Source organism: Cavia porcellus, unplaced genomic scaffold (assembly GCF_034190915.1).
Source record: "Cavia porcellus strain 051 isolate PalLab524CR breed Dunkin Hartley unplaced genomic scaffold, mCavPor4.1 scaffold_26, whole genome shotgun sequence".
NCBI lineage: Eukaryota > Metazoa > Chordata > Mammalia > Rodentia > Caviidae > Cavia > Cavia porcellus.
The window spans coordinates 38,785,782-38,806,199 of record NW_026947509.1 but is presented as its reverse complement, the minus strand read 5'-3'; positions in this window follow the sequence as shown (position 1 = coordinate 38,806,199).

The following is a 20,418-nucleotide window of genomic DNA, read 5'->3' as shown; positions in this document are numbered from 1 at the left end:
GAGAGAGAGAGAGAGAGAGAGAGAGAGAGACAGAGAGAGAGATGTCATGCATATCCTCAATGACTTACTGACAGCAATGGTTGGCATTGATGTCCCACTTGGTTGACTTGAGAGATGAGCACTAGATTAGGGAAGTCACTTCCAGATGTGTTCGGGGAGGTCATGAGGGCACTTTCTTTTTGTTCTTTTCCCATGGATGCCATGAATCAAGCAGATTTCTTCAACCATACATTTTGGCCATATTCCTTAGCTGGAGCCAGCTGATCATGGATTTTTAAACTTCTGAAACTGTGAAGCAAAATGAACTTTTCTTCAATAAGTTGCAGGCATCAGGTATTTTGTCCCAGCAAGGGAAAAAGCTAACCAATACACTGTCTATCACCCACAAATGACTGTCCATCATCTATCTATCTATCTATCTATCTATCTATCTATCTATCTATCTATCATCTATCTATCACATTTATTTTCTATGCTCTTAGAATTTATAAAAATTTTCAAAACTTTAAAATTAATAAGCAAGTTTCATTAAAATATAAATATTCTTAGTTATGCAGGACAGGAAAAGCGTATATCCTTGGGAGGTTTGGGAAAAACATCTAAACAAATCATTATATATACAAAATCTCCTGGTTTGTATTCTATTTTTAAAAACCAATAGATTTTTATATTCATCCTAATGGAATACCCATGTCTTCTTATTTGTCTTCTTCTTATTATTGCTATTGATATTTTTACGTGACTTCAGGCAACATTCCTGAGCCAGGAGATGTGTGCTGCTCTCTGCAGGCACCTATGTAGTAGTTTCCTTTGGCTGTTAGCTCACACCTAATGCGTTACCTCTGAACTCCCCAAAGTACATGGTCCTTATTTTTTCTTCCACTATAGCTGATACCTATTCCTAGTAGGTATAAAATATCTGCCCTCCTCCACAGATATACATACAATCAAGTCAGGAAAGTGAAGACTGAACTCTCTTCTAATTTATCTCTTACAGAACAAGTATTAGTTTCTGCCACATAAAAATATGCTTGCTAAATAAATAATATAAAAATAATTAAGCACGAAGACAATTAATGTTTTATGGGCTATATTATTTTACAAGTAGCTGAATCTGCAGAGATTAAAGCTATTTATATATTGTGATATCTTTGTGAAGAAACTCTTTACCAAACAATTGGAAAATAGATATGTCTTGACATTTGATAAGAGATAAACAACTTTAATTATATTGGAGTTTTGAGGACTCCAAAAAATCAATTGCCACAAAAATGTATATTTATGAGAAGGAAGTTATTTACTTGGGTTTGTTAATTTCATTTGTATCAAGTCCTCTACAGTTTAGTATAATAAAATTAACACGATGTTTCTAAAATCCACATCAGATCCTTTCACTTTAATCAAATTCTCCAAAGAGGTTCCAGGTTAGTGTAAAACCCAAATTTCTCACCAGGTGTACATGGTCTGGGAACTCTTGTCTCTACTTTTAGTTCCTACCATATCCCCTGCTCCCAGCTTGACCATAGAAGCCTATTTTTGCAATATCCTCTGCCTAGAATACCCTCACCCCAGATATCTTCCTGAATGTTTCCTTCAGGGCTCAGATCGATATTTTATCCCAGGGTCTTTCTCTGATCATATTGGATATGAGAGCCATCCCCCATCTTCATTGTTTTTGATCTCCTCATTTCTTTTTTTTCCCCATAGAATCTTTCATCACTGAGCATATGTGCAGGAATTGAAACATTGCCTTATTTCTTGAGGAATTCTTTTCCTTCGAATAGCATTAACAAACAGAGCATTAAAAACTATGTACTGAAGTAATAAAAAATAATTTTAAAGCCTAAGTAATTTGTGCAAAAATGTTTCACAACTTCCTTCTAAACATTTAATTTTAAAAGTATCATAATATACAAATTGCAAGGTAATGCATACGGAGAGATGCCATGTACCTTAGCTTCTATTCCCAAACTTTACATTTTCAATAATGATTAGATCAAAATAGAGTGTTAACATGGTGCAATGCGCTTGCAGAATTCTATGTAGATCTATCACATAATATATTCATGAGTCATCACTGTCAAAATACAAAACTGCGGCACCTTTATAAATCCTTCCTTTACTACTTGTTAATATTATATGCATCATTCTACTCCTCTTTCTTAACCTCAGTTAACCGCTATTATGATTTTCCTCTCAATAATTTAGTAATTTTGAGAATGTAAGGACAATCACAGAATGTGTGATCTTCTGGGGTTAGTTTTTTCTCACAGCATAATGACTTTTGGATTCATCTAAACCTACACATACATAGATATTATGAAATTTTATTGCTAAATAAAGGTCTATGATATAGATGAACTAACAATGAGGGCCATTTTGGCAATTTCAGGTTTTTGCACCTGAAATAAATCTTTCTTGACAAAGAGTACACAAGTTCCTGTGTGAACATTAGGGGTTTTTTGAGGGAGGGATAAATGTTCAGAAGGGCGATTGCTGAATTTATAGTAATTGTAGTTTTAGTTTTTTTTTTTTTAATAAACAACATATACAAGTTATTTTCCAAAATAGCTGAACCATTTTACATTCTCAACAGCAGTGAATGTAGACCTGGCTTTTCAACACGTTTGCCAGATTGGGAGGCCCTTTCTCTCTTTTCCTTCCTCTCCCCTCCTTCCTCTACTCTCTTTTATCTATCTATCTATCTATCTATCTATCTATCTGCCTATCTATCTATCCATCTGCCTAGCTGATGGACATTTTTTTCCTATATTTTCCCATGTTTCATTAGATGGAATTTCTGGTATAAGTTAAATGATAGTAGTTAAGAGCAGACATCTTCAATACAGTATTCCTGATCTGACAGGGAAATGATCAGTCTTTGACAATTAAGTATAATACAACTTTGACATTTTCTAGGTATATTCTTTGCTAAGTCAAAGAATTTTTTCTATTCATTGATTCTTGATTTTTGTTATAAATAATTATTGAATTTTGTCGACGATATTTTCTGTGCATTGATAAGATTGAAGATTTCCCTCTTGTTCTCTGTATATTTAATTACATTGATTTTCAACTACTCTGCCAATTTTCTATCAGAAAGAATGAATTTGAAATACGCTGGTATGAAGTGCCTACAGTACATGTAACGCTGAATATCTTTGTTTGAAGGTAGACAGAGGTTACTAAGACAATAATGCAATTAAATTATTTATCTCTCCATTGTAGACTTCATAAACGATTTTTAAAAAATCGTAACTGGTCATCTAGACAAACCAGAATTCTATATAATTCTCACTAAATCTTTGAGGAAAGCATAAAAAAGGTTATATGGAAGAAAAAGAGCCATGAAATATATTAAAAGTAGCTACAAACATGATAAATATTAATTTAACTATATCAGTAAACACCGCAAGTGTTAGATTAGTGAAGATTTTTTAAATTACCTAAGTAAATGTTGAGTTAAAGAAAGTATGAATGAAGTCAGTTTAGAAATAGAGATAGAGAAGTATATATGTTTATGTTTATCCACAAAGCTGTAGTACCTGTGTTAATATCAGAAAACAAATTGTAGAACAACAAATGTAATCAGAGATAAATAAGTTCATTTCATGATGACAGGGGAGTAAATTCTCTAAGATCCTACCTATCTTACTTATACAGGCATCTAGCAAAAGAAAACTCCAACTAAAAAAGGCAAAAACTGATACAACTAAATGGAGAATTAGATACACTGTTATAATTGGAGATTTCAACTCTCTTATATGAAAAACCGATAGATGACCTAGAAAGAAAACTTAAACCTGAAGAGGACTACCATTTCACTTCATTTAATCCTCATTTATAGATTGCTCCTTCCAACAATGACAGCTGATCCTCTCTTTCATAGTTCATATGCAATGTTCACCAAGGTCACATAGTACAATGTCACAGATCATCACCTTCTGCACCCTGAAAATGTTTTTAAGGATTTAAAGTGAATAGAAATCAATGAAACATAGTTTTAGATATCAATGAAATGAAATAAGAAATCAATAAACATAGCTGTAAAATTGCCAAGAACTTGAAAATTTCAATAATACATTTCTCAATAAACTATGAGTTGAATAAGCCTCCTGAAAAAATAATGAACTCAGTAAAAAAATAAAAGGAACAACTTAGCAAAATTCAGGCGATTTAGTGCTTATGAGAATATTTTTAGTATCAAACACGCATTCTATGCAAGAACAAAATGAAAAAGATATTAAATCAATAACTTAAATTTTGGCCATAGGAAATGGGAGAAAAATTAAAACTATACAAAAATAATCAGAGCAAGAATTAATGGAATTGAAAGCCCTGCGTACAATAAGGAACAGTATGTGAAATACAGAAATGCTATGAACAACTCCCTGCACCCATACATTTGACAATTTAGATAAAATAAATTCTGTGAAAGATATAAACTCCCAAAACTCTCCCAAGGAAAAGTGGGCAGCCTGAGCAGGATCAAAGTTGAAAACTATATAAACCAATTATTTTAAACACTGAAGAGAAAATTTAGCAGGCTTGTATGTTTTCACACTTGAGAAGCATCAGATACTTAAGGAAAAAATGTTGGTCATTTTTCATATTCTGTTCTACAAAATATGAACAAAGGATTTACTTCTTACCTATGAAAAAATAACACCAAAACAAGATAAGAATTTTTAGAAGAAAATCATAACAAAATTGTAGAGCAATACTTTCATGAATGTAGATGAAAAAGTATTCAGTAAGATGTAACAATGCATAAAAAAATTCACATATGACCAAAAAGGATTTATCCAGGTATAGGAGGGAAGTCCAACATTCAGAAATAGTGTTCTTCACTCAACAGCATAAAGAAAAAATCATATGCCCATATCAACAGGTAGAGGAAAAGCATTTGAGAAAATCAAATTCTCTTCATGAAAAATATTTTAGCACACTAGAAATAGAGAGGCACTTTCTCATCCACAAAGAAGTGCAAGTACTATCTTATTTTATACTGACAAGTTGGATGTTTTCTACCTAAGCCTGGAAAAGAGAGAAAAAATGTATTCATCCAGTTTCTGTTTCTTATTGGTAGCTCAGATGAGTAAAAATACAGGTTGTTTTGTTTGGTTTTGTTATTTCTGAAGGTATGGGCAGCTATTTTGAAGATAACAGGGTATATTATAGTAGCCATTGTTGATTTCCTATTATCTTGCTTTGTAGTTCTGTATCACTTTCATTGTTCTGTTTTTACTGGCTTTATTCTGTTTTGTTTGGTTCTGTGTTCTTTTAAAAAATATTGCAAGGACATAGAATAAAACAGCAATATATAAAGGTTAATTATGTCTTATACACAAACATTACAAAAGAGAATTGAATTGAAAATAGCACTTTCAATATTATCAAAAATGATGTATTTAAGTATAAATATATCAGAGTGTGTTTAAGAAATATTTTAAAACTATTTTTAGAGGTGGGAATGGTGGCACATGCCTAGAATCTCAGCACTCGGCAAGCTGAGGCAGGAGTATCACTGTGAGTTTGAGGCCAGTCTGAGGCTATGAAGTGAATTCAGTGCCAGCCTGAACTGTGTGGTGAAATGCTGTCTCAAAAGATAAACAAACAAAACAAGAGAAAAAAAAAAGAAATATTGTTAGAAAATTGCAAAACACTGATGAAACAAGTCATACAAAATCTGTATAAATTTCTTTTCACAAATTGGAAGATTGAATATGAAGATGTCAAATTTTCCCAAATAGCTTCATAGAATAATGCAATCATAATCAAAATCCCTGCGTGAAATCTTGTAGGTAGCAGTGAACTGACTCTTAATATAGAACAACAAAGGAACTAGAATAGCAGGCAGGATATTGAGAAACCAGAAAAAGTTGGAAGACTTAATACTTCTTAAATTCAAGACATACCATAAAACTACAATAATCAAGATAATATGAAACTGATGAAGTAATAAACACTTAAAAGAGTATAGCCAAGTAATATGTTCAAATAACTTTGATAAAGTTATTTAGGCAATACAATAGAAAAATACAATCTCTTGATAAACGATCCTGAACTATAAGATAAGAAGTCCACCTGGCCAACAATAAATGAATAGATAAAAATGAAAGTAAGTGAAAAGCTTTTATACATTACACAAAAATTAACTGAAAAAATCAGATGTAAATACAAAAACAAACTTTATCAAAAATACAAGGGAAAATCCAGTTGATATCAAATTTAGTTATATATTGTTAGGTAAAGTACAAAATAACCATCCATGATATAAAAAGCAGTAATTTGAACTTTGTTAAATTTAAAAATTCAAACTTGTGAAGGATCCTTTTAAGAAAATGAGATTATTCATGACCAAAGAAAAAATATTATATAAACATTTATGTGAAAAAGAATTTATATCTAAAATACATAGAGAACACTGTAGAAGACACACAATCTGATTTTTTAAAAGGAAAAAAAATTAATATAAGTATCAGATGTCAAATAAATACACAATAATGCTCAATATAACTTGTTCTTATAGAAATAATAAAATAATGGCATGTATTTCCTGGGATGCCTTAAAATTTTTAAAAAATTAATAATCACTGGCAGAACAGCACAACAACAGGAATTCTCATTCATTTCTGGTAGAGTGAAAAATGGTACAAACACTTTGGAAGACTGACTCTTTCTTGCAGTGTGAAACAATCTTAGCATAAGACCCAGAAAGTGTGCCTCTAGATATTTAATCAACTGATTTGAAGCCTTATCCCCAAAGGATCATGCATACAAATGAGTATAACAATTTTGTTAAGAAGTTTCAATATGCTTTTAAGGTGACTGTTAACCAAACTGTGTTGTGTGCACCACAGGTTAGAGTGTTACTCAACCACAATAACACAACAAAATCACTACCAACCCATACAAAATAAGTGGGTGCACCTAAAGGAATATTGGTAGGACCAAGAGGTCATTCGGAAAAGGCTTTGTACTGCATGATGCTATTTATGTAACATTCTGGAAAAGATTACAGGGAAAAATAAAAATGTAAATGATTGCCAGGGTTTTACAGGAAAATGTTGAATTAACAGGAAGGCTTCTCATATCAGTGAAACTAGTCCATAGGTCAGAAGGACATGTATTTGTTAAAATCTACAGAACTTTAGAGAGGGAAAAAATAACCTCAGTGTATGGATATGTAAATCATTATTAACAGGTTGAGAGATCCCTGAATAGGAGACAGATCAAAATGAAAGCATGGGATCATAGCACAAGTGTATTTAACAACTTTTCTGAGAGACTTACCAGAAAAAGACTGATACTGGAAATTAAGGTTTATTACAAAGACAAAAGTAACTATACACAAACATTGTTCTGTATTTGATGAAGTGGTTTCCCATGGGCTATCAGTTAACAATTTTGAAATCATTATAAATGAACATAGACCTGAAGAATTAATTAAATAAATGGCATTTAATGGAAATCAGATCCCTGATGCTGGAATGAGAGATTAGAGATGAACAATTACCCATCTAGTAATAGATTACAGTTGGAAACAATAAAATAAACATGTTTAATATAAGTACACAGATATTACTATTGAAATGTGAATATTATAGAATAAATATATATTTCCTTACATAAATTAAATTCTACATATTTTGTTAGATATGTTTATATACTATATATGTATATGTTAAAATACAATATAAAATTTAGAAATCAAATATATAGATATAAGTATGCCTATAATATACATATAAATACATTTCTTTTCGCTCTTAGCCAAGAAGGCTTAAGATCAACCATATCTCTGTTATAAAAAGCAAACCTAATACTCACAACTTGATTTCTAGTGTAACTGTCTAACAAAAAGAAAAGGGGATCATTTTACAAACCATTAATACTAGGACTAGATCAGGAAGTAAATAATATGGGCCTGGATTATGTTTCAAATACACACACACACACACACACACACACACACACACACAGGAGACCAGCTACCAAAAGAGCATGATTATTTTAACAATGAAATTTTAACAGTATAATAATTTACATTTCTATTATAACCAAGTAAAATAAATACCTATAAATCTAGATTTTGACACTACATTATTAAATAAAAAATTAATAGGCAATAGACCAGTCTCCTATGCAGAATTCGAATTTGTTTAGGCACTCCGCTGTCGAGTAGCATCACTTCCTTGACATTACTCCTTAAGTACAGCCTACATAAAGCAACTTCCTGCTAAAGAGCAGAGTACAAGAGACTGATAAAGCTGTGATTTAAATGTTTCCTCCCAAACACATTTGTTGGAAGCTTGATTCCCAGTGGACCTTTAAGAAATGATTGGGCCATTAGAGCTGCTGTCAGGAATGAATTACTGTCATTATTTCAGGAATGAGTCCCTTACAGAAAGACGAGGTGTGTTACTGTCTCCACGGCTCTCTCTGTGTTCCCCCCTCCTTCCCGTCCTCTCTCCCTTCCACTTCAGCCACTGAAAGGCAGTGCAGCAAGAAAGGTTTTACTGAATGTTTGTTCCTGGACCTTGAGTTTCACACTCAGTACATTACTGCTCTCTGTGAAGTAGCCAAACTACGGCATTCTGCTAGTGACAGCATAAAATGGGATAAGATAGCTAAGACATGAAGAAAATTTACAATATAGAAATCTGACCATCTCTGCCCCAGTCAGTGATCAAAACAGACTCAATAGCAAGAAGGCAAGTCAGTATTTGCTAACAACAAGCTTCTTTTCTTTTCTTCCTTTTTTGTTTTCGCATTTCAATTATTTTAGTGACTTTCTTAATATCAAACATAATGGTGGTAACTGGTTGGGTTACCTCTGCCAAATCAAAATTAACATTGATATTTTTAAAACATTGAAATGTATCATCCTTTTGCTAAAACTGAAGTGATCCATAAAACACGGTTTACAAAATGTTTAAGGTAGAATATACTGTGGTTCTTTGGTTTATTTTTCAGTGCTTGTTTATCTGTACAATAAGGTCAACATTGGTTACATCCATTCTGAACAGAGTCAAGATTCAGGCCTCACTGAGTTACTGTGTACAACACTATCAATAGATACACACATTCACTAGCTCACCTGGAAAAGTCCAGACACTATTTAGTGGTCACATAATTATGGAGATGTTTACCTACTTTGCTTAAGACACAGTACAGGAATTTGTGAAAGTATATTCTGTTTAAAAAAAAAAAACTATAAGAAATGACTATATTATAGAAACAATCCATGCTAAAATCTTCTGGATTGCTTAATTTAGCCAGAACTTAGGGTAAAGCAAGTTTTCAGATTGATAATTGATTTTGAATTACTACATAATATAATAGAACATATTTTCTTGAGACTCTTATTTCCTCCAATTACTGCAACCTAATCAGCAGAAAGCTTCCAACTGAGGAACTGGTCAATAGTTTTCAAAATTTTTAAAACTTACAAGTCTTAGAGATTGTCAGGGTCAAGCTAGCCTAAGGAAATATAAGGAGTAAATATAACCTGATACCATGCAGCATTATATAACAAAGCATTAATATAAAGCACGAATTTAGAGAAGCTTGACTACACTGTGTACTTCAGTTAATAATAATGCCATACTTGGGGGAAAAAGCATATTAACTTTAGATGTGATACAACAGGAAAACGTGCATGCTACATGATACTTCTGTTTTCTCATCTCAAACTTTGTGTAATCTAAAGCTATTCTTTAGAAATTTTATTTTAAAACTCTTAAAAATATCTTAAATATATAGGCCTACACCCATGTGCCATGTGGCCTGTGGACACCTGGAATAGTACTGGCAGCATATGTGATGGCACAGGAATTAGACTTATCTTTTACCTTTGCATGGCAGGTTGGTGTTTTGTTTGTTTCTTCTCCATGAATGGGTGATTTAGGACTCCCTGTTCTTCCAACCATCTTATTTGCTTGTGTAAACTTTGCTCTCACCTTTCATTTCATAGTTATTAGTAATGGAAAAGTAAACTGAAGTGCCAGTGCCAAAGATTTCTAAGAAGGGACAAAGAAATGAGGAAAACTTAAAAAAAAAAAATCTGCACAGTGACCTTAAAGATACCTAAATTGCAACTAGTTTCTTTGATGATAATGGATTTTTTTTGTATGACAGTATCTTAAGTGGTCTAATTTGGAAATCAGATCTGCAAAACCACTTAAACTTCATCATTTAATGTCATGCATACTGTTGGGAAGGAAAGTTTTAAATGCTGATGTTTATGAACCTTTCTGGATTAGTTCACTGAAAGCTGTCCACAACTGTATTCTCAGTATCTGTGCTATGAGATCATTCTTTTGAAATGATTGTTAATCAGAACAAGGACTATTTGAAATTTTGTAAAAGATTTTGGTATGTTCTCTACGATCTAGGATAGCTTCACGGCACCAAAGGACATTGTGTATCATGGCTAGATCCAACTTTTAAACTTTAAGGACTATCCTGGTAGATCAAAGGCACTGCAATAAACGTCTTTAAAGTCGGTAATTATATCCCAGCCAATCTTGTTGCTTTGGCCTTATTAATATCTTTAAGGAGAGGGTTAGGAAAACATAATTCTCAGGAAATTATCAGTTTAAAACCAGTAAAAATAAATAGCAAATACTGTAGTTAAAATTCACCATCTGCAGGAAGAATCCTCCTTATGCAACATTGTGTGTATCTGTTGCTAGGGGGATGGGGAACAACCAAGGGCAATGTTCATATTACAAACACAGGATACAAAGTGAATAAAGCAAAAACAACCTACAGTTTTATCCACTCAGCTGCCTCAGCATGATTGAGAGTGAGGAGGTGTACATAGCTTTGAAGTACGTGATATTTGATGATATTTGATTATTTTTGTTCAAAGATAATAAAAATTTTATGTGGTTCAATCTAACTAATTGAATCTGCCAGAGTTGTGAAGTAAAAAGATCAAGAACATTAGTGTTTTTCTAATTTTTTGGGAGACATTTTTTTTTCTGACTACAGTGTTCATTTTCCAATTACTATTCCTAAGTGGGAAAAGACCAGGCATTAAGATACTCATATTGACTATTAGAATTGCTCCTTCAGAGAGTTCCATGTCCTTTGTAACTTGGCTTTCAGTGATGATATCTGAATCTTTATTTTATCCTCCCTGCAAATCAGTCTGTCAAAATGGCTTGAGAAATAAAACTCTACTTTACTTCTGGTTTTCAATCCAGACATAAGTCCATTGTTAAATGCCAACTTGATGTCTTAGATTATTAAGCAGTTCCTTGAGAATTGGTCACATGGGCCAGCATCTGGGAGACAAATCCATTAAATATATATTGCACAGCCCTATGTACAAGTAACCATGATAGATACTAAGCCCAAAAAATTATAGACTCATAATCAAGAGAGGAAGATGAATATATATCCAATTAACTGGATTAACACCAAAAGACTATGAAAATCTAGAAGAATAAGGTGATTCCTTCTGAATGTTGTAATTGGAGACAGTTTCCAAGAAAACATGAGCTTTGCTAGGATTTAACCAAAGATTTATTACATGGAGAAATGGTAATGGAACTAGTAAATGAGATAATGTACAAAGCAATAACAAACACAAAGAAAGTCTATGATTTGTTTCAGTGAAGGGCATATTTCTGGCGTGCATATGTTGTAAAATATATTACCAGAAGATGGAAGGGTAGACACTGGGGGAAAACGTCTTAGATACCTTCTTTATTGTTTCTGTACATCTACTAACCTGCTACATTGTCTGACTCCAAATAATATTTATAAGCAACATTTTCTACTTATTTATGTCTCTTATTAAGGGCAATGATTTTTCTTATGGGAAACAAAAATGCACGGGAACAGAAAAGTATTACTTGTGATTGAAGAATGCTTAATGCATCACATACAGGTTCAACAAACTTCAGCATGCTCATTCCTTGTCATCAAGCATAAATGTATTTCTTTGACTGCAGTAACAATGAACATATCCCAGAAACTCGGACAGACTGTATAGAGGGATGAGGGGGGCACTTTGGAGTCTGGAAATGACACTCAGTAACATTAAGAGGGAATTCAGGAAGCCAGAATCCGTTCTCAGCTGGACACTGTCAAGTGGCAGAGGCTAAGTGTGATTGGCTATTTCAATAAATGTGTGGCTGAAGTGGAAAGATGAAAGCAGTATAAGAGCTGTGGTAGAAAATCAGGAGAGCAGGGAAGAGGAAGCTTTTAGTCTCATCTACAGGGCTGGCATGGCTCTGTTTACGTCCTGGCTGGAGCACTGCTTTTGCTCTGATTGGAATATTGCTGACTAATCATTCACAAGACTTGTCTTGAATCTCACTGATTGTTAGTAAGACCAATTGTCGTTTTTTAATCCCTAGTGCCCTCAGCTACCAACATTCTCTTTGGTGGAGCATCTGCCAGTGACACGTGAAAGTTCTTTTTTAGCTAGCAAACAATATATTTTCATTATTTAAAACTATTAACTATGGAGACTTCTGTAGTTTGAATATGATTTATCTCCTCAGCTCAAGTTGGAATTTGATCACCAGTGTGATAGACTGAGAGACAGGACATTTAAGAGGTGATCGGGTCATTGAAAGGGATTAGCACAGTTTTTCTCAGGACCGAATTATTTACTGCAAGACCAGCTTGTTATAAAACCATCCTGTTCCTCCTGTGTTGTGTATTTGCCATCAAACTGCTTGCTCGTGCACTATGGAGTGTTCATCAGAGGGTTAGCAGAAGCTGGTCTCACGTTCTTTAACTTCATCATCTCTACCAACTATATCCAAAATAATCTTCTATGCTTTATCCAAAATAATCTTCTATGCTTTTAACTCATTCAGTTTTAGGGATCTTCTCATAGCAACAGAAAACAGAGAAAGACAGTTACTTTGTAAAAGATGTTTGAAATCAGTATTCTTTAAAGCATATAAACTAGTTAGGAGGCTACTTTAGTAAATCTGGGTAAAAACAGTGGAAATCTCTGTTCAAGATGGGAGATTAGGAAGCATAAAATAAGTCAACAGGCAATAACATTTATTACTTACCAGTCAAAGACACGGGTCATCTATGATGAAGTTTGAAGTAAATGTTTGGTAAACACTTTGCAATAAGTATAAATAATGAAGCATATATTTAAACACATACATTATGCTACAAGCATTTATGTATGCATTATGGTTATCATATGAGGAATAGAAGATAGATAAGCTATGACTTCATGTAGCTCAGTAGCAAAGTGCCAAACACATGATGAAAATAAATGATCCAGAGAAGAATTAGAGTCTTTCCCAAGGAGGTATACTTGAAGTATAAACAGAAAAGAAAATAGAGGATAAAGATCATTAAATAGAAATTAAATTACTGATGCTATTAAGATACAAATATGAAAATTTAAATAAGAAAACCTAATCTCTAAATAATCAAGAATGATGTTACACATGGATGAGGATAAGACAAGTATTGGAAGAGAGTTTTGAAACTTGGTAAAAACAGTAGAATGTGAGCCCATTCTAAGAAAGAGTAAACGTAAACTATAAGTAACTGAAAGCCACAAAATTGTAACAATGAGCAAAAGTGATCTATCATGCATATTCATTTAGACTTTTTAATATCAGTAATAAAACAGAATTGGCCATAGAAAAATCTACAACAGTTACATTATATTGAATTATACCTTCCTTCATCTTAGATTCTGTTTATAAAAAGCTCTACCGAAGTGAGTTACATCATTTCACTTAAAATATAGTTCCAAACAGCCTGGTTGTACACACTTGTAATCCCAACACTCAAGAAACTGAGGCAGGAGGATTGTCATGAATTTCAGGTCAGCTTGGGCTACATAGTGAGCTCAGGGCCAGCCTGAACTATATAGCAAGACCCTGTCTTAAAAAACAAATAAAAAAAAATTAATTCCCAGTGTTAATCACCTTTCACTGCCATAACTATTTTTTCTCTAAGAAGGAGACAACTGCTTTCTTCTCAGGCTTACTGGTTCCTGAGTCATGGAAACAGACAAGCTGTGATTATTCTTTCTTGGAGCTATAAACTCCACTTCAGACTTGGGAGGTACTAGAGGGAGGCAATCAGATTTCTTAAAATAAACCAAGCAAGTACACTTCATGGGAGAGTGTCACAGTACCTTAGCCTTTGCAATTCTATGTTTCTTCTGTTTAGATTTTCTAAAAAGCTTCTTTCAAGTTCTTAGTAAACAGACTAATAACTAAACTTCCTTTATCTTGGTGTGCTTCATGTAGAGGTGAAGGAAACTTTTCACATAGTATCTTAAAATTTCAACTAAAAGGCTAAAACGTCACAGAGTCCTTGGCAGTAGTGTGGTCCCGCCACTGTGACACATTTAGGATGTATTAATAATCTAATCCACGTATGGTGGTCAGCAGGAAGAAACCCTCCTGGCACCTGGCGTTGACTTAGAAACATCAAGGTGTGCAGATGTTCCAAAAAGATGAGCCCAAACAGTCCTCCATGGCTCTCCTCTGTGGTGAAGCTATTCATGGGAGTGAGTGTAGTATATTAAGTGTATTATCCTTACCATTTTAAACCGTTTTGTTTCTTCCCCTTCCTGTTACTGACTTCTCTCCGTGTCTTCTTTGGGCACCTTCACCATCCTATTTCTTCCTGACATCACACTTTCTTCTTCGGAGTTCATTTAAGGCAAATGTTCTCCAACCTCCATCAGCAAACTGTTATTTTGAAAATAATTTTCTAGTTTTCTCTGTCTAGTTAATTTCTTTTGTTCTATTATTATTGCTTCCAGATTCATCTGGAAGATTATCTTAAATATTTTAAATTGGCAATATCTTTGGTTTTTATCTCATTTTGCATGCACTTAGTACATGCATGTATCTTTGTATTTCCATATATAATACATGATACATATCATAGATACTTATTCATGTGTGTATGATACCTGATCTACATTTATATTTTACTTCACACAAAATATCTACCTTTTTAAAATAAAAATTGGTTTAGGATGGGAATTATATTTCTGACGTGTCTTTGTTTAATGTTAATTAACCATTTTATATGTTTTGGCACTGAGAGAAAATTCTAGAGAATAATTAGCATATGAAGTATGTAAGTGCATATACATGCCCTTAGGTGATTTAACCTAAAAAAAATACAGTACATATTTACATTAGTCAGGGTTATACAGAAAAACGAAAGGATTAGAATGTAGAAGTTGATCATATTGGATAGATGTGGAGACCAGAGAGTTCCAAGATGTGCTACTGGCAAGGCTGGAGACCCACAAGAAGGGGTGGTGGAAATTTTGTCCAAATGCCAACAAGTGTGGGGCCCAGGAAAAGCCAATGAGCCACTTTGAGTCTAAGGCAGGAAAAAAAGCAATGTCTCACTTGAGGAAAGTTAGAGAGACGGATATAACCTGTTTGTGAAAAAGTCAATCCTGTTTTATTGGGATCTTTAATTAATTAGATGAGACCCACCTACATAAAAGAGGAAAATGTGCTTCATACAGGCTGGCGATCAAAATACTAATCATATCCCTAAAAAATATCTCACAAACACATTTAGCACATTGTCTGAGTAAATATCTGGGTCCCCTGTGACTCCCGTCAAGCTGACACACACAATTAACTGTTATGACATCCAGGTTACTTGGTTAACTAAAATATAGTTGCCTTGGCCCCAGTCAAAAAAAATGATTTGTGGATTTAGAATTCAAAATGGGTTGATCAAAGTCACAATAAAAAGTCTTTGTCTTAAATTTACAAACATGTTTAATTTTCCTGGGGGTGAATTCAGAATTCATACACTGATTGCCTATGCTCATGTCTTCTTTCTATGGATATTTTAGAAAGGATTAAAAAGTAAGAACAGTAAATATGTACTTAATTTTCCCATAATCATATTAGGAGTGCACATAAAATTTCTTTGTGTGTAATCTAGACAAAAAGAAGAGAACAATCAAGAGGGAACAATCTGTTGCAAACATTTATCACTGCAATACATGACCAAGGAAAAGGAAGAAACATTATCCTATTCGTTATTCTATTAAAAGTAATTTTAGTTTATCCAAAAGACCAATTGTCTAAAAAATCAAAAATCATACCCCTGAAACATTAAAATACCTCATCTAGTTTTTGCCCTTTCAAATTGATTGAACTGCATTTTTAATGCTGATTCTTAAGATTTAACTTTACTTAAATTTAATTGGAAATAATTCACACAAATTCAAATGTAATCCTGAAAATTCTCTATATACTTCATTCTGTTTCTTCAATGGTAACATCTTGCATAACTCTAGAACAATAACATGGTAGAGAAATTAACATTGATACAATCCACCAACTTTATTCAAATTTCATAAGCATTCCATTATTTGCACTTATTTGTGTGTGTGTGTGTGTGTGTGTGTGTGTGTTTGTGCATGTAATTTCATCACACAGAGATTTTTGTAATTATCATCATGGTTAAATTTTAAGGTTTCATATTTTAAAAGCTGTCAGTAATCATTCTAGTAAGTTCATCAAAGAAGATGGGAAAATGTACTAATGTGAACCAATGCAAGAGACAAGCAAGAAAGAGATCAAATTAAAGATTAGCTTGCTGCGAAAACAGAACCAGTGATAAGAATGGAACTGCCTGCGTTAATTAAAGCATCAGTAAGGCTTGCGGATTGAACCCCTCACCTGGCCTCTTCTCCTCTCAGGAGCCATCAGTGTGTTAGTTATTTTCTCTCACTACCGAGACAAAATACTCAACACCCAAAGTTAAGGAAGGAAAAGTTTACTTAGTTCAGTCTGTGGAGGTTTCAGTTTGTAATCAGCTGGCTGCATGGCTCAGGGGCAACAGGATGTGGCAGCAGAAGTCAGCAAAAACAAGAGCAAAAAGAGGGCAAGCAAGCCTTTTTTCCTCCCTTATATTGTAAGCAGGCTACACACACCATCTCTATGCCCTCCTCTTGCACAGACAGAAGATGTTTACAAAGTGAGCACTCTAGACCCCTGCTGAGTCACTTAGTTAAACTTCTAAACTTCCGGAATTGACACAATGGATCAACCATTACAACATCCTTAGGTGTAAATAGCTACTTTAGGGCATGTCTTCCATATCCTAGGATGTAAAACTGCTGAATAATGATTAGTTAAGGTTCTAAACTTCCCAAGTTGACACAATGTATCAACCACATAATATGCAAGGTAGTATTTTTCAGTTTCTTGTGTTTTTTCAGTATGGTGCTATTTACCTTTTCCTCATTTCTGAACTTTCTTAGTACATTGCTGCATGATCTAGATGAAAATTAACCACCAAGAAATATACAAAGTGATTTCTCCTTCAAAGACTAAAGAATGAATGTCTGACCTTGAAAGGCTGCTCAACTGCTGTGGCTCTGTATATCTTTTGGTAAATTCTAGACTCACAGGCTATTCAACTCAAACACTGTCATAATTTAGAAAGCTGTCTAATTAATTTAAAAAACTACATGTGTGCCAAGTACAGGAATGTCACCTTTTTGCTATATTAGTCTTTATGTAGAACGGACATGTTATTGGAATAAAGCTGAAAAGGAATCCTATTATCAAGAATCAAAGATACTGGGGCTGGGGATTTAGCTCAGCAGCATAAGCGCCTGCCTTGCAAGCAGGCAGTCGTGAGTTTGATCCCTGGTACCGATAAAAACGAAAAACACACACACATAAAAAGAATCAAAGGTACAGTAGATTCAGACAAGCAGTGACAAAATCAGCAAAAAGAAAATGATGTAGGATAATTTACAGTGCTGTGTCCTTCCTTTGAGATACTTTTTCAGGATTAACTGCACAGTCTGGACACACGGCACCAGCACCTTCAGATCCAGTGATCCTATTGTGTCTTTCTGTACACAGATGTGCTCTGGGTCTTCTGTGAGGTTCCTTAAACCTTTCAGGCAGATCAGGGAATTTGTAGTTTCTTTCTCATCTAATTAAATATCTTTTCTAATGTAGTACACAAACACAGAATTTTGTTGCCTTCTCATCTGGGCTTTGTTGGAGCACTGCCTTTGTTACTTTTCTCATTGCTGACACACAATATCCAATATCTAAATCACTTTTCATAATTCATGTTGTGATCTAACGTACTACTTACCAATAAGTATATTTTCTGTCCTCCCCCCTAATACGATGCTGGCTCCATAGGGTTAGTAGATCCTCCAGAAAATCTTGACTAAAAATCTTTTCTCATTGCTGATGCACAGTATCCAATATCTAAAGCTAAAGGAGAAAGATTTACTGTAGTTCAGTTTGTAAAGTTTCAGTCCATAGTTGTCTCTAAGGCAGAGTGGCTTGGCAGAGGAGAAACAGCCCAGGGAAAGCAGAGAAAGCAGATGGCAGAGAACACAGAAGCAGCAAAAAGAAAGTAGCAAGTGACAACAGCAACCTTTCTTTCAGTCCCTTATATTTTATAACTATGCCACACCAACCAGTGAACTAATTTAGTGATCACACACCTCAATCCCAGCATTACACACTCCAGATCCAGCCATCTCTAAAAAAGTCCCATCCATGACCACATGAGGCTATGGGGTGACATCCAGACACAAGCAATAACAAGGATACTATTTAAAATGACAGAACTCCTCCCCATTACCACTTCTGGACATCCTTATCATAGGGAATCACTTCTCATAACTCATATTGTGATCATGTGATAGCTTGGACCCCAGAATAAAATCCAAGGAAGCAAGAAGTTAAGAAATTTGGAGCAAAGGCTTTATTTCCAGGCCTGGCGACGCAGCCTCCAGTAGCCAATATGGAAGACTGTGCACCTATCAGACTAAAGCTGGGGTTTTTGAAGCTAAAAACCACAAAGCTGTTGGCCTATTTCAAATAACATCTGGGATTCTTGGTACATTCCGTTGCTCTCTGTGGTTAAACATTTTCCCAGAAACAACACACCTTGCAGAAACATACAGAAGGGGGGTTGGGGGGGTTACAAAAAGCTGAAACTTAAGTCTTTACTAGAAATGGAAATTTAATCCTATCGAAAACGGCGCATACAGAACAGGATGGAGGCGCATTGGTTACAACTACCCATAACAATCTAATCTTCTACTTACCAATAAGCATATTTCCTTTCCTCACCCCCAATAGGATGCTGGCTCCATAGGATCCTCTAGAAAATATTGATTAAAATAAGTAAAATTATAGCTCATTAGTAGGAAAACATGAAATGGTTGACTAGAAAAAATATCAAGAAGTTACAAGATTGTTACAGGCTTATCAGTGTAACCTACAAACATTCTCAGAGATTCTGTAGATTACTTACTGTGCCCAAAGGGTAGACTCCTTTTCAAGACTGTTGAAATCATCTTTCACTCTCTCTCTCAGAGAGACCAACTTATGTTGCTCTATGAAACTGAAGTTGCTCTTCATGTCAAAAGTGGCCAAATATTTGAGAGTTCGCATGATTCAGTCTGTGTACACGGTGAATTCTAAGTAACACAGGTAGTCTGTATTTGTTATTCATTCTACATAATAAAATACAACCAACTTGGTGGCTTCATTGAGCAGCCATTTCTTATCTCACCATTTCTGTAGGCCAGATAAACTCTTACAACATACCTGCATTCTCTGCTCACGATCTCACAGATCACCATATCAGTTTTTATTTTACTTTATTGTTTTCATCATGTATTAATATAAAGAACCAGTTTAGAAAGATATACAGATTGAAAGGATATTTTTTTCTGGTCACAATAGATAAGACTATGATATTTAATCTAGATAGGACATGTAAATAGCATCCATTAATAAAATGATTCCAGATATGTTCCAGGAGAAGTGGATTATTTGCTATTTAATGACATTGGTTATGTAATAAAGAGTCGAGTATTAATCATTTCACAAAAATATCTGCATCCCTCGTGGTAGAAGAAACAGCTATAATAATACTTTTAGTATTATCTGAAAGACATTCTGATATATAAATCTCAACAATTTAACTTCCCTCTAACTCCTTATAGTATTACATAAAAATTTAAGCTCAGCATATTTTACAGATGATAAAAGATCTGAATTGATGGCTACTTGCCAAACGTCATGTGCTGCACTGATTCTTTTCACACAGGCAAAATGTTTTCGTATAAACTTATTTGTCCTGAATACTAACCCAAAGCATATGTGAATAAGAGAATGTGGAAGAAAAGAGTTGCTTTAAGCATCTGGCAGAAAAATACCAATAATTGTGGTGTTTTAAGTTAATCTGTTTTTCTTGAAATTTTCTTTGGCATTATGTATAAACATATAAAAAGAAACTGATTGCTTAGTAAGCATAGCTCTATAGCTCAGCTACAGAAGCAATTTAGTTTGGATTTCTTTTTAGGTGAGCATTCAATCAGATATTCAGATGTGAAAATATCTAATTGTTTTTTAAAAAGAGTGCAAAAAT